General features: G+C 44.2%; 1 pseudogene; it reads left to right on the top strand.

The window, feature by feature from the left end:
- The first annotated feature begins 5,940 nt into the window (after nt 1-5,940).
- Nucleotides 5,941-9,493, top strand: LOC135568928 (RNA-binding protein MEX3B-like; annotated as a pseudogene).
- Nucleotides 9,494-11,532: the final 2,039 nt, after the last annotated feature.

Here is an 11,532-nt window from a genome sequence, read left to right on the forward strand (position 1 = left end):
CGCCTAAGACAGCTTACAGGGAGACAGGACGGACGCAGATCTGTACATCTGAACATCACACCTGCGGGACAGGTACAGGATGGCAACAACAACTGCCCGAGTTACACCAGGAATGCACAATCCCTCCATCAGTGCTCAGACTGTCCACAATAGGCTGTAAGGCAGGTCCTCACCAGACATCACCGGCAACAATGTCGCCTATGGGCACAAACCCACCGTCGCTGGACCAGACTGGACTAGCAAAAAGTGCTCTTCACTGACGATTTGCGGTATTGTCTCACCAGGGGTGATGGTCGGATTTTTGCTATTGTCGAAGGAATGAGCGTTACACCGAGGCCTGTACTATGGAGCGGGATCGATTTGGAGGTGGAGGGTCCGTCATGGTCTGGGGCGGTGTGTCACAGCATCATCGGACTGAGCTTGTTGTCATTGCAGGCAATCTCAACACTGCGTTACAGGAAGACATCCTCCTCCCTCATGTGGTAACCTTCCTGCAGGCTCATCCTGACATGACCCTCCAGCATGACAATGCCACCAGCCATACGTCTCGTTCTGTGCGTGATTTCCTGCAAGACAGGAATGTCAGTGTTCTGCCATGGCCAGCGAAGAGCCCGGATCTCAATCCCATTGAACACGTCTGGGACTTGTTGTATTGGAGGGTGAGGGCTAGGGCTATTCCCCCCAGAAATGTCCGGGAACTTGCAGGTGCCTTGGTGGAAGAGTGGGGTAACATCTCACAGCAAGAACAGGCAAATCTGGTGCAGTTCATGAGGAGGAGATGCACTGCAGTACTTAATGCAGCTGGTGGCCACACTAGATACTGACTGTTACTTTTGATTTTGACCCCCCTTTGTTCAGGGACACATTATTCCATGTCTGTTAGTCACATGTCTGTGGAACTTGTTCAGTTTATGTCTCAGTTGTTGAATCTTGTTATGTTCATACAAATGTTTACACATGTTAAGTTTGCTGAAAATAAACGCAGTTGAAAGTGAGGAACGTTTCTTTATTTGCTGAGTTTAAATGCTTCACAGAGTTCAAGTTTTTATTGATTTATTTCAACTTTATTTAACCAGGTAGGCAAGTTGAGAACAACTTCAGTAACAGGCACATCTCAACATCAACTGTTCAGAGGAGACTACGTGAATCAGGCCTTCATGGTCGAATTGCTGCAATTAAACCACTACTAAATGACACCAACAATAAGAAGAGACTTGCTTGTGCGAAGAAACACGAGCAATGGACATTAGATCGGTGGAAATCTGTCCTTTGGTCTGATGAATCCAAATTTGAGATTTTTGGTTCCAACCACTGTGTCTTTGTGAGAATCAAAGTAGGTGAATGGATGATCTCTACATGTTTGTTTCCCACCGTGAAGCATGGAGAAGGAGGTGTGATTGTGTGAGAGTGCTTTGCTGGTGACACCGTCTGTAATTGATTTAGAATTCAAGGCACACTTAACTAGTATGGCAACCACAGCATTCTGCACGATACACCATCCTATCTGGTTTATGCTTAGTGGGACTATCATTTGTTTTTCAACAGGACAATGACCCAAAACACACCTCCAGGCTGTGTAAGGGCTATTTGACCAAGAAGGAGAGTGATGGAGTGCTGCATTATATGACCTGGCCTCCACAATCACCCGAACTCAACCCAATTGAGATGGTTTGGGATGAGTTGGACCACAGAGTGAAGGAAAAGCAGCCAACAAGTGCTCCGCATATGTGGGAACTCTTTCAAGACTGTTGCAAAAGCATTCCAGGTGTAACGGTTCTCTTGGTGTGAAGGAGAGTCGGACCAAAATGCAGCGTGTAGATTGCGATCCATGTTTTAATAAACAAACGTAACACGAATCTAAATACAAACACTACAAAAAACAATAAACATAACGAAAACCGAAACAGCCTATACTTGTGTACACTAACACATAGCCAGGAACAAGGACACTAAGGACAATCACCCACAAAACACTCAAAGAATATGGCTGCCTAAATATAGTTCCCAATCAGAGACAACGATAAACACCTGCCTCTGATTGAGAACCACTCCAGACAGCCATAGACTTTGCTAGATCACCCCACTAGCTACAATCCCAATACATACCAAAACCCCAAGACAAAACACACCACAATACAAAAACCCCATGCCACACCCTGGCCTGACCCAAACATGAAGATAAACACAAAATACTTCGACTAGGGCGTGACACCAGGTGACTCATGGAGCTGGTTGAGAGAATGCAAAGCTGTCATCAAGGCAAAGGGTGGCTACTTTGAAGAATCTGAAGTATAAAATATATTTTGATTTGTTTACCACTTTTCAGTTACATGATTCCATATGTGTTATTTCATAGTTTTGATGACTTCACTATTATTCTATAACGTAGAAAATAGTAAAAATAAAGAAAATGAGTGGTGTGTCCAAACTTTTGACTGGTACTGCATATCTTAAAGGCAACATCAAGCTACAGAGCCTATATACTATGGGTGGAAAATGAATCATGCCACATTTGGCAAAGACCAGATGTAATTACTTTTACCCTGTATATGGTCTGACTTATATTTTTTGTGAAGCATTTGTGTCGTGCTTATGAAGACATTATGAATGCTATGTAAGCCTTTACAAATGTTTATTTGTTTAAAGTGCGACCCGTTCAGAGTCATTATTATGTGAAGACATTCAAGTTGGCTTTGGAAATGGTACATTGTCGCTACCCCAGTTTATAATGCTGCCATATTCATGATGAGAGGTATAGGTGTTTGGTGACGTTGCCCTAGACGCTGATCCTGGGTCAGGTTTGCATTTCCCCCACTGATGGTTAAGGTTACCTGAAACTGCTCCTAGATTAGTTTCACCTAACCTAGGGGACTAGAGGTGAATGGGTCGACTACTGCTTTGTTTACCTAACAAACTGACATCCATGGGTAGTTTGATCCTGGGGACTCACACCACATGGTGTTGTGGTAAAACTGGTTTTCTTAGTGGTAAAATGTGCAGTGTGAAGTATATAAGAAACACAATGAACCACGTAGCCGCCATGTAGGCTGAACAGAACACTGAAGCTCTCATCACTTTTTATCATCATGTTAATGAAGAAGCACCTTTAATTGGAATCATGTTAATGAAGAAGCACCTTTAATTGGAATCATGTTAATGAAGAAGCACCTTTAATTGGAATCATGTTTCCCTGTTGACTGAATGTCCAGTTTGCTCTTTATTCCCTCCTTGATGAGATTGTGTTGGCAGGATAATATCTGTTCTTTACCATTAAAATACTCAGATCAGCCCATAGACCTGTACTCATACAATTATCATCTATTTCTATGCCTATATTATTCAGACCGTGAATCGAGCAGGTGAAAGGACAATATAATGTGTTGAAACAAAAAAACCAAATCTTATATAACTAAATTATTATTAATATACAGTAGTATGGGACTTGTGATTTCTGATAGGTGGAAAAAGCTATTATTTTAATGTAATTTTATATTCCTGTAACAATAGCTATTTCTGCCAGGTGGAAAAAGCTATTATTTTAATTTAGTTTTACATTCCATACAATAAATACACGGTCCTTTCCATATCTTCAAGTGGGTCAGATATCACGCACCGCGCGTCTATAGTGAAATTCCAGATGTTTTAAAGCCAGCATTCAAGCCCCCTAATACAAGACAATGTGACAATGCGACAATGCAACAAAAAAAAGAGTGAGGGGGTTGGATTGGGGGGGGGGGGTTCCAATAACAAGAGGTGCCCATCCCGCGTTCTCAGGTTCGGAGCGGTTGATTTTAGCATAGCAATTGTGAGCGCAGAGTGAGGTGACAAAGGCGAGTGTTTCTCGTCTCAATGGCTCTGAATTGGTTTGAAATGTCCTTTGTTTTGAAAGAAGCGGCTCCCCCGCTGTCCCCCCTCCCCGCGGGGTCCTTGCCTGGCCAGAAAGGGCACGTTGGTCGCTGGATGCAGAAAGACCTCTCACCCGCCCCTCCTCCCCTTCCCAGCTCCCCACCATGCGGCTAACGTTTACATAATGCCACGCAATAAACTGAAATATGCAAACTGACAATAGCTATTGTCATTAGGACTGTATTGTTGGATGATATAGGACCTGTAGAAAAAATATATATGTGAAACTGTTGTGTTCTGTCTCATTGCATTTTTTTTACGGGGTGAATGATATTCTAGAATCGAAATAACACTGCGCCTTGAATTTGGGGACCTTAATCAGTAGTTTAGCTACTTTACATTTGAGTAATTTAGCAGACGCTCTTATCCAGAGCAATTCTGGTTAAATGAAGGGCACATTGACAGATCTTTCACCTAATCAGCACGAACCAGCGACCTTTCGGGTGCCTGCCCAACACTCTTCACCGCGAGGCTACCTGCCACCTTTATGAATGTTTAGGCTATTACCATCTTAACTCAATTTCCATCATTCAAACAATAAACACTGTTAATAGACGTTTACTATACCTGGTATAGCCTATAGCCTACAGCACGTATTATAGTAGGGTATCCTAGCACTAAGCTTTAATATCTGGGCCAGTAGATCTAATGATGTATTGGGTTTTCCCCTAGTTTAGGACGCGGTGTGGTAACTCTCTCTGTCGCTGCGCTCTTCACTGGTGTAAACATTCTCAGAAATGAGTGGTGTTTGAACGCAACAATTAATTACCTGCTAGCTGTTGGTTTCAAGTCCCAAGCAAATAGGCAGAGAGACACTGATATCACGGAGGCAAATGCCTGTCACGATGAGCGTGCCAATTCAGTGCGAGGATGTTTCGAAAATCATTCTACAGCTACAGTTATTGTTAGTGATCATTAAATACATGTGTCATGAGTCATGATAGGCTTTAATGCCAAGAGCTGGCCGACATTTGCAGAGAGAGAAGGAGAGAGGGGAGGGAGAGAGAGAGGGGGTCTTGCCAGAGAAAAACAAAACAAAAAGCTCATGTCTGGGCATGCCCTGCAACACACGTTTTTATAAATTGATTTAAAAAAGCTTATCATTTGACATATGATAGTAATATAATGTCTGAGTTTTGGCCTCATAGCATTGTTTTATATACAATTACGCGCTATGTTTTTCTAAATGATACGTCTCATTTTGACGCATAGACCTATGTGTAAATTGGGTAGTTTGCATATTTATTTTAAAAATAACAAAGCGACGCATGCAATCAGCCGACAAAAGCTTTTTTGATTGAAAATGCGCTATTTGACACACAAAGAAAAGCCACATGGGGATATAATAACCGCATGACCTCATTTATTTACATGCGCTTGTAATAAACATGCGGGCGCTCAGGAAGAGACCACTATTTATTACACAGTAGGCATAAACAACAAAGCTCCTCATGAGGAAGTCGGAATATAAACGCATTTCTTTTCTTATCAAAAAAATACTGCGTTTTGTTGTAGGGAGACAACAAAGGAGGGAGTACAGGCTATTTCTTTCAGGGACTGTGGAAGCGCTTCTGTGACCTCCCATCCACCGCGCCTGTCCAATCGGTTCCGGCTATGCAAATTCACCAAGCAGCGCCGCACCGACCCTGCCCTGGTGGGTGACGTCATTCGCACATATCCCCCAGTAGTGCTGTCTGGCTCTGCAGCAAGTCAGACAGAAACAGAAAAGAGCTGAGTGTGTGAGTCCAGTTGGGAGGGGCTCTGTGAAGGAATATTACCACCGCCGGCGTTCCATCAAAGCCAACCTACAACTCTGGAATAGGCATTTCTGTGCCCTTCTCAAGGCACATTTCGGGATTCGGGCTCATCAACAAGAAAATAGGTCCCTTTCTGGTAGGGCGGATTGCTTGCACTGATTTTGTAACTGAGAGGAGAAAGAAAAAAGCGCACTGATTTGCACCATTGCTTTGAAACCGGTCGGGTGCCCCATTTTCCCATCATCACTCCTTTTCCTACCCAGCTTCCGTGTTTCCCTCTTTGTCTGCGCTCACTGCTCCAGACTGCAAAAACGCAAAGATGCCTAGCTCACTGTTCGCGGAGATGGAGAGGAATGGGAGCAACCAGGAGAACGCCCTGGACGACCAGAGAGCCCTGCAGTTAGCCCTGGACCAGCTCTCCTTGCTCGGCTTGGACAACGACGAGAACGGGCTATATGACAACGAGTCTAGCCGGAAAAAGAGTGTCAATATGACCGAATGTGTCCCTGTGCCTAGTTCGGAGCATGTAGCTGAAATCGTCGGCAGACAAGGTGAGGAGGTTACTATATTTGCTTTTCGCTGTTTCTTTGTTAGGATACAATCTTCCAGCTATAGCCAGCAGCTGGCCAGAGTCCATGTTACACTGACTGACTGACTGTTACACATACGTGCAGAATATGGGTTTCCACCTCCCTTCCACTGCAATATGTCAGTTGTTATCCTCGGCAAAACAAAGGCAAGCGAAGGAATAGTTTGTCTGCTACGGTAGTGATCATATAGACAGGCAGCGCTCTGACGGGGAGTGTTATATTTCCACAAGGGATTCACTCCCTTTGTCATGTTATAACACTCTTGTCCCAGATAGGCTTCTGCCTCAGCCCACGACGCCAGGGATTTTCAATCCTCGGCTGCTTTCCTCAACTGTTCCCCATTTTTAATTATACAATAGTTACACCTGGAGGCGGTTGGAACAGAACTTTATGCAATTATGCCCGGAAATTGAATCAACCAAGTAGAATTATCTATGTTCGTATAATCCCAAGATACATTTTAATTAAATAAAATGTATCTTGACAGTTAGTCGATATTTCCTTTGCATTTCTCTTATCATATGTTGCTGTGCTAAGGGGAAATCATGGATTCTGCAGGCATCCCCCCACCCATTTACTTGTGCTATTTTTGACCTCATCTGGCATATGGACATGATAGTCGTAGAGCATGTGGTTTGAATTTATCCCAGATAAGAATAGGGTGAATTATTTTTCTAGCCTTTGAAATAGCTGAGAATAAAAACACAAACTCACACATCCCTGCTGTTTCAAGCAGCACATCGACCACATTTCCACCCGTCACATGATGCTTTTTGTCCCTCAACATGTTGACATGCACTTACTGTCCCCTTTTCCTGTGTGACCACAGGATGCTTTTTGTCCCTCAACATTTTGACATGCACTTACTGTCCCCTTTTCCTGTGTGACCACAGGATGCTTTTTGTCCCTCAACATTTTGACATGCACTTACTGTCCCCTTTTCCTGTGTGACCACAGGATGCTTTTTGTCCCTCAACATTTTGACATGCACTTACTGTCCCCTTTTCCTGTGTGACCACAGGATGCTTTTTGTCCCTCAACATTTTGACATGCACTTACTGTCCCCTTTTCCTGTGTGACCACAGGATGCAAAATCAAAGCCCTACGAGCCAAGACCAACACCTACATCAAGACGCCCGTGCGTGGCGAGGAGCCGGTGTTCGTGGTGACCGGGAGGAGGGAAGACGTCGCTATGGCAAGGAGAGAGATCATCTCTGCGGCTGAGCACTTCTCCATGATCCGGGCCTCCCGGAACAAGAACACAAGCATCAACGGGACAACGGGAGGTGGTACCCCGGCCCCTGGACCCCCCAACCTACCAGGCCAGACCACCATCCAAGTCCGGGTTCCTTACAGGGTTGTTGGGCTGGTCGTGGGTCCCAAGGGGGCCACCATCAAGCGCATCCAGCAGACAACCCACACCTACATCGTGACTCCCAGCCGGGACAAGGAGCCCGTGTTCGAGGTGACGGGCATGCCTGAGAACGTGGACCGTGCTCGGGAGGAGATCGAGGCCCACATCACCATGCGGACTGGTGGCCTCATTGAGCTCCAGGACGAGAACGACTTCCATGCCAATGGCACGGATGTCGGGTTTGACATTCATGGCCACCCCACCCTATGGTCCAAGCCCAGTAACCCGCAGAGCGCTGCCACCACATCGGGACGCAAACCTTTCTCCAACTACCGCAACGACTCATCATCCTCCCTGGGCAGCGCGTCCACAGACTCCTACTTCGCACCAACAGCGGCTCGCGCATGGCGGACTACAGCCCCCCCTCCCCAGCGCTCAGCTACACCGCCAGCAACGGCAACAACAACAACAACAACCTGAACATCAACACCAACGGGAATGGCTTTGTCTATGGTGGCGACGTCATCTCGCCCGACTGCACTGACATGACCTTCAGCGACACCTCACCTGGGTTCAACCCCACGCCGGCCCCGCCCGGCCTCCTCTGGTCCCAGTACGAGCGGGGGATGACTCCCTCCTCCTCATCCTCCAGCTCCCCTACCTCCACCTCCTCTGCCATCTACCCATCAGCCAATGCTTCCACGAACGCCAACGGGATGGCGACGAGCCAGAGGAGGATGAACGGCGGCTGTACCCCCCAGCCCCGCCTGTCCCCACCCCTCCAAAACAACCACGCCGGAGGACCCACCGATCACCCCCTGGCCCGGAGAGTCCGCAGCGACCCAGGAGGAGGCCCCCGGTGCTTCCACGGGTACCCCAGCTCCAACGGCATGGCCTCTCTGCCCGGGCCCCACCTCCCCGGGGTGCCCTGCGACTCCTCAGCCTCCTCTTCATCCTCTTCCTCCTCCACCAGCCGAAAGGGCAGCCGCGACTGCTCCTTGTGCTTTGAGAGCGAGGTAATTGCAGCTCTGGTGCCCTGTGGCCACAACCTGTTTTGTATGGAGTGTGCCAACCGCATCTGCCAGAGGAGTGAGCCCAAATGCCCCGTGTGCCACACAGGGGTCACTCAGGCCATACGTATATTTTCATAAGACGTTGTCTCTGACTCTCTGACTATGATGTTATTACCAAGATGACCAAGTCTTTCTTGACTGACAATATTACCAAGATGACTGGGTCTTGACTACGATAGCAACAACCACAACTAAAACAAGACTCTTGTTCTGCTTGAAAGGATCCTATTGTATGGGGATATATGTTTGTGTATATACATATGTATGTATAGGAAAGCTGCAGTATCCAAAAAAGGGATAGACAACCCTCATCAGGGCTCCGTGGGAATAGTTTATAACTTACTATAGCTTGAGGGAGAAAGATATTTTCAACATCTACAAATGCATGTTTAAAATACTCCAGCATAGTAATCAGTAGTCGTAGTAATGAATTGTACACAACATTTATGAAGTTAGGAGAAAGGCAGAAAGGTCTTGGACTGAGGTACTTAAGAGTCGTTTGGTCAGACTGTTAGCAGAGAAAAGCCTCCCTGTTTCACTGATTGAATGTCGGAGGGAGACAAGTTTGTCAGGACATCGGCTTCTTAAGTTCTTGTAAGGTGAAGATACTGCAGTTTAAGGTCAGCCAACCATGTGAGGGAGTACAACAACATATCCTGCTTATATATGTATAGAATGGGGAAATATTCCATGTCGATGAAAAAGTTGTAATATTAATTACGTTAATACAGATTGAAGTATGTTATTCTTTTTTGACTTGAAAGATTATATTTGGTATTGCAAAGATGTTTACAGATATTTTTATTTAAGTTCAGTGAACTTTTTTGTAGCTGGGTTGAAATGTGTTTTATTTTTTTAGTATGACCTTATGGCAATGATCACTGTATTATTTAAATATCACACAGACTGTGGAGGAAATACAAGAACCACAAGGATGCCTATTTACATTTGACAGTATTCTGTTGGGATGGAGTTTTTATAGGTTCAGCAAAAAATGTCTTTTAAATCGCTTCACCCAGCATATTTTCTATTCAGTAATATAAAGCATATTTTATTCTATATTATTACGAAATGTTGAAATGTATAAAACTTAGTAAGTCAAACAAAAAAGAACAAAAAAACATTTATGCTTTCTAAAAATTTGTATGAATTAGATTCCAGTGGGATTTACAGACTTCTGTTGCACCACTATAGTTTTAATATTTCTATTTTATTACATTTGTTTACCACTTGTTTATGTATATGTAGGTGCTGTTACTTGAGTGTAAATGTACTTTATTGAGCAAAGTTTAAGAACAAAGTATATTTTATTTTATGATAAAGGGCCTTTAACCTCGCGTCAAATACTAATGTTATATTTGCAGAGACAAGATTTGAAAATGTATCGAGAGTTTTATTTTTCTGACAGTTCTACATGATAAAGTAAAACTTAAGTAACGGTGCTACTTTGTTTAGAAAAATGATTTCTATATAAGTCCAATAAAAAAGGGTACATTCATGAGTTGTCTGCTTCATGTCTTGTTTATATGATGGATTACTTGTCATTCAGCATTGCAGACAGAAAAGTTACAAATAGAGCTGATTTGATTAACTTTATTATCTCACCGTGGGTTAAAATTCATTTGATCATTTGCTTAAAAAGGAGGCAGGACATAACACACAGTACAAACATAATGAAATAGTGACCCATAATAACAGTGAGCCTGATTGCAAACGCTCTACCTTACAGATATCTATCTGAATGTTCTATAACACTACAGTACATCCTCCTGAACAGGCCCCAGTGTTCAATCAATGTCTGCTCTACCTTACAGATATCTATCTGAACATTCTATAACACTACAGTACATCCTCCTGAACAGGCCCCAGTGTTCAATCAATGTCTGCTCTACCTTACAGATATCTATCTGAACGTTCTATAACACTACAGTACATCCTCCTGAACAGGCCCCAGTGTTCAATCAATGTCTGCTCTACCTTACAGATATATATCTGAATGTTCTATAACACTACAGTACATCCTCCTGAACAGGCCCCAGTGTTCAGTCAATGTCTGCTCTACCTTACAGATATCTATCTGAATGTTCTATAACACTACAGTACATCCTCCTGAACAGGCCCCAGTGTTCAATCAATGTCTGCTCTACCTTACAGATATCTATCTGAACGTTCTATAACACTACAGTACATCCTCCTGAACAGGCCCCAGTGTTCAATCAATGTCTGCTCTACCTTACAGATATCTATCTAAATGTTCTATAACACTACAGTACATCCTCCTGAACAGGCCCCAGTGTTCAGTCAATGTCTGCTCTACCTTACAGATATCTATCTGAATGTTCTATAACACTACAGTACATCCTCCTCCTGAACAGGCCCCAGTGTTCAATCAATGTCTGCTCTACCTTACAGATATCTATCTGAACGTTCTATAACACTACAGTACATCCTCCTGAACAGGCCCCAGTGTTCAATCAATGTCTGCTCTACCTTACAGATATCTATCTGAATGTTCTATAACACTACAGTACATCCTCCTGAACAGGCCCCAGTGTTCAATCAATGTCTGCTCTACCTTACAGATATCTATCTGAATGTTCTATAACACTACAGTACATCCTCCTGAACAGGCCCCAGTGTTCAATCAATGTCTGCTCTACCTTACAGATATCTATCTGAATGTTCTATAACACTACAGTACATCCTCCTGAACAGGCCCCAGTGTTCAGTCAATGTCTGCATGGGTCTCACACTGAACACACACACAGATACCTTAGGTCACTTTGCGTAAAGGCATTTGCTATGCTAATGACCATATTGTTTAGCTGAAACAGACCGTGAAAGATACACTG

The sequence above is a fragment of the Oncorhynchus nerka genome, unplaced genomic scaffold (assembly GCF_034236695.1).
Source record: "Oncorhynchus nerka isolate Pitt River unplaced genomic scaffold, Oner_Uvic_2.0 unplaced_scaffold_1332, whole genome shotgun sequence".
In the NCBI taxonomy this organism is placed as follows: domain Eukaryota; kingdom Metazoa; phylum Chordata; class Actinopteri; order Salmoniformes; family Salmonidae; genus Oncorhynchus; species Oncorhynchus nerka.